The sequence below is a fragment of the Symphalangus syndactylus genome, chromosome 12 (assembly GCF_028878055.3).
Source record: "Symphalangus syndactylus isolate Jambi chromosome 12, NHGRI_mSymSyn1-v2.1_pri, whole genome shotgun sequence".
In the NCBI taxonomy this organism is placed as follows: Eukaryota; Metazoa; Chordata; class Mammalia; order Primates; family Hylobatidae; genus Symphalangus; species Symphalangus syndactylus.
Genome location: NC_072441.2, coordinates 144545115 through 144549753, shown reverse-complemented (window position 1 = coordinate 144549753; position 4639 = coordinate 144545115). Strand labels below are relative to the sequence as shown.

The window sequence follows — 4639 nt, the reverse complement described above, 5'->3', positions numbered from 1 at the left end:
CCTTAAAAAGAAATCCAGGAGAGTTAACCCAACTGTTAATAGTGATTATCTGTAGGTGATGAGGTTATATGTAATCTCTATTTTCTTATTTTTACTTATTTGCTTAAGCTTTTTTTGATGCCATGAATTTAAGTTTTGTAATAAGTAAAAATAAATACATAAAATTATTCTCTATTTTAATAATTATCTGTGGTCCCACAGATGGAGGTATTTCTATTAAATACTCAGAAGAGGGCCGGGTGCAGTGGCTCAGGCCTATAATCCCAGCACTTTTGAAGGCCAAGGTGGGTGGATCGCTTTAGGTCAGGAGTGGCCAAGATGGTGAAACCCATCTCTACTAAAAATACAAAAATTAGCCTTTTCCTTTTGCGGGTGGTGGCGAAGGTGGAGAGAAAGCCATGAAGGCCTTGGGCACACAACAAGAGTACAAGGTCAGGTGTGTTGCTGCCTGCCCACCCCCAAATGCCACACATTGCCCCTGTACCACATGCAAATCTTTGCGCCTAATCATGTAGTCGCCAAGTTCCACTTCTGGTACTTCCCATCTCAATTAAAGAAGATGAAGAGGTCTTCGGGGGAGACCGTCAACTGTGGGCAGGTGTTTGAGAAGTACCCACTGTGGGTGAAGAACTTCGGCATCTGGCTGCACTCTGACTCCCGGAGCAGCACCCACAACATGTACGGGGAATACCGGGACCTAACCAGCATGGGTGCTGTCACCCAGTGCTACCGAGGCATGGGCACCCGGTACCGCGCCTGGGCCCACTTCATCCAGGTCATGAAGATGGAGGAGATCGCGGCCAGCAAGTGCTGGCGGCCGGCTGTCAAGCAATTCCACGACTCCAAGATCAAGTTCCTGCTGCCCCACTTGGTGCTGTGCCATCAGCAGAAGCCACGCTTCACCAGGAGATCCAACACCTTCTTCTAGGTACAGGGCCCTCGGCCGGGTGTGCCTCAGATAAACTCAGGAACACCCTGGTGGGGAAAAAAAAAAATTAGCCGGGCATGGTGGTAGGTGCCTGTAATCCCAGCTACTCGAGAGGCTGAGGCAGGAGGATCGCTTGAACCCAAGAGGCGGAGGTTGCAGTGAGCCGAGATCGCACCACTGCACTCCAGCCTGGGTGACAGAGTGAGACTCTGTCTCAAAAAATAAAAAAAAAAGGAATACTCTCAGCAGGGGTTTGTCCTGGGCATTGGCAGCACACAGAGAGGAAGTGAGAGCTCATCCAGGATTAAAAACAAGAATCACCATTCCTGAAGGATTCCTCTGAGCCCAGTTCCTTGTTCCTTCATAGCTATTGATATGCATATCTCAGTTAATCCTCAAAATCAGTTTAGGAGAAAAATTATTTCACAGCTGAGGAAACCAAAGATCCTGAGACTTAGAGAGGTTCCATTACTTGCCCAGGGACACACAGCTAGAAAGTGATGGAGGCAGGATTTGAATCGAGATCTAAGTGACTTCATAGTTGGTAAATTTTTAACCTCTGAACTTTGCCCTTCCAGTTGCAAGATGCTGATGCATTCCTGTATTTCCGGCTCTTCACACACAGGCACTCATCGATATTAGCAAGCCTAGAGAAGCCAGTGAGGTAAAGATCATTGTCCCATTTTCCAGATGAGAAAATTAAGGCCAGAGAGGGGACTTGCTCAATGTGGTCAGCTGAGAAGTAGTGGCATTCCTTCTAGAATCCAGGTCTCCTTTCTCGCCTCTGGCAGCCCTCCTCCTTCCGCTACTTTCTGCCAACTGCTGAGGCTTCCTTCTCGAAACAAATGACTCAAGGTAAATCACTGGTTGGACTTCCCCTTTCTCAAAACACAGGAAGTCTGTGTTGTTTGCAATCCCTGTGGGTGAACAGTTTCAGCTCAGTTACGAAGTAGGCTGGACCACATAGAGGACTGGGTCCTGCTGGGGCAGGGTTCCAGGCTACTGGGGCTGGCACAGCTGCATTTTTCCTTCCTAAGAGTCATGTCAGTGTGTCTGTCAAGTCAGGCTTGACGGCTTATCCCAAAGAGCCGGCTGTACTATTATGAAATTTAGAAAAATGAGCCCAAGAGGGAGAGGCCCTCTCAATAATTAATAATAACGACTATTATTTCATGTTTATGGCACATTAACTTTCCTACCAGGCACTGTGCTAAGTGGCGGACATGTGAACCCATTTGAGCCCCGTAACAGCCCTAGTAATAAGGTTCTATAGCTTTGGAGCCAAATAACACTAGATACAAATCACAGAAATGCCACTTTCCAGCTGTGTGACATCAGGGACATTATTTACATTCATTCAATAAATACCTTTGAGCACTTACTATGTGCCACATTTCAGTGAACAGAACAAAGATCCCTGCTCTCTTGTGGTGTTTACATTCTACAAGGTAAAGCAAAGTGTAAACATAATAAATATAATAAATTATAAATACGTATAAATAAATTGTGTTAGGAAGTGGTAAGGGGAAGATACAGTAGAGCAGGGAGGAGACAGGGAGTGCTGATGCAGCATCAGTGCAGGGAAGAGGCAGGATGAGTTGTTAAATAGTGGTGTCAAGGAAGGTCTTGCTGAGAAGGTGCTATGCATACAAAACTTTCAGGAGGTGAGGGAGTTAGCCATGCAGGTAACTGGGGAAACCCTTATTAAGCAGAAGGAACAGCCAAAGCAAACGCCCTAAGTGTGCTTGGTGGTCCCAAAGAGTAGCCAGGGCCGGGTGCAGTGGCTCATGCCTGTAATCCCAGCACTTTGGGAGGCCGAGGTGGGTGGATCACAAGGTCAGGAGTTCAAGACCATCCTGGCCAACATGGTGAAACCCATCTCTACTAAAAAAACAAAAATTAGCTGGGTGTGGTGGCGCACCCCTGTAGTCCCAGCTACTTGGGAGGCTGAGGCAGGAAAATCGCTAGAACCCGGGAGGCGGAGGTTGCAGTGAGCCAAGATCACACCATTGCGCTCCACCCTGGTGATAGAGCAAGACTTTATCTCAACAACAACAACAACAACAAACAAACAACAACAACAAAAAAGAAAACAAAGAGCAGCCAGGAGGCTAGTATGGCTAAACAGTGAGCCAGGGAGAGAGTCCTCCCTACCCACAATATTGCCCCAGTCATTCTTTATTACACCTTGCTCCATGCTTCCTTCCTTGCTCTTCTCATAATTTCCAAGTATTTAGTTTACTTGAGTGTTTGCTTATTTCTTGTTCGTTTCCTCCACTAGCCCTGAGTTCCTTAAAGTCAGGGAACACGTTAGTTTTACTCGGTGTTGACCACAGAGCCTGGGACATAAAAAGCACTTAAAGTTGAATTAATGAATAAACCATCCATCCATCCATCCATCCATCCATCCATCCATCTAGTCACAGTTATGATAGAATCTTCCCTACATGTAGATGGGAAATAGTAATTTCTCAGGGTAACTCTGGTTACCCTGAGAGTTCTAGTTCAGGACATTAGCAACAGAGTTAAACTGCATGGGTTCCAGTTCTGGACTGGTTGTGTGATCTCAGGCAAGTTAAGAAACACCTCTCTGTGCATCAGTTTCCATATCTATCAACTGGCAAAATCGTAGTATCATTCTCTAAGGGAGGGTTGTAAGCAGTGTAAACAGCGCCAGGGGTACAGCGCTTATGTATGTGCTTTCCCTATGCAGTCTAGCCATGAGCGTGAGGAATCCACTTCCTTCCTCCTGTACCAGATCCCAAAAGGGGAGAGAGAAGGGCAAGGGATGCCACGGTGAGTGAGGCTACAGAACATCCCTAATGCGTGCTGCCACATCTGTGCTATGTGTTGGCAATTGGGGGTGGCCCTAGGGTCTTCACTGAAGTGGCATTCTGGGGATACTCTTCTTGATATGTAGCCCCCCAGCCTGATCCTCTGGCCTTTTTCTGCTAGACAACCTTTAGTGGAATCTTACTGCTTGCAGTTGAGAAAGTTGACGGATACAGATATTAATACTGAATACCTGTTTCTTTTTTTTCTTTTTGAGATGCAGTCTGGTTCTGTCGCACAGGCTGGAGTGCAATGGTGCGATCTCAGCTCACTGCAACCTCCACCTCCCGAGTTCAAGTGATTCTCCCACCTCAGCCTCCCAAGTAGCTGGGATTATAGCACCTGCCATCATGCCCGGCTGATTTTTGTATTTTTAATAGAGATGGGGTTTCTCCAACTCCTGACCTCAGGTGATCTGCCTGCCTCAGCCTCCCAAAGTGCTGAGATGGCAAGTGTAAGCCACCACGCGTGGCCCTGAATACCTATTCCTATGCCTGATACCTTACATTCATATTTTTATTTTTTTTAGATGAAGCTCCACCTCCTGGGTTCATGCCATTCTCCTGCCTCAGCCTCCCGAGTAGCTGGGACTACAGGCGTGGCTAATTTTTTGTATTTTTAGTAGAGATGGGGTTTCACCGTGTTAGCCAGGATGGTCTCGATCTCCTGACCTCGTGATCCGCCCACCTCGGCCTCCTAAAGTGTTGGGATTACAGGTGTGAGCCACCGCGCCTGGCCTACATTCATTATTTCATTAACTCTTTACACAGACCTGAGAGGCAGACATTAACCCCGTTTTACAGATGAAAGAACCAGCTCAGAGAGGTGGAGTAACTTGATCAAGGTCATGTAGCCAACGACGGGCAGAGCCAGGGTTCA

General features: G+C 47.0%; 1 pseudogene; it reads left to right on the top strand.

Moving 5' to 3' along the window:
* Positions 1 to 398: 398 nt before the first annotated feature.
* On the top strand, positions 399 to 929 carry LOC129469219 (large ribosomal subunit protein eL20-like; annotated as a pseudogene).
* Positions 930 to 4639: the final 3710 nt, after the last annotated feature.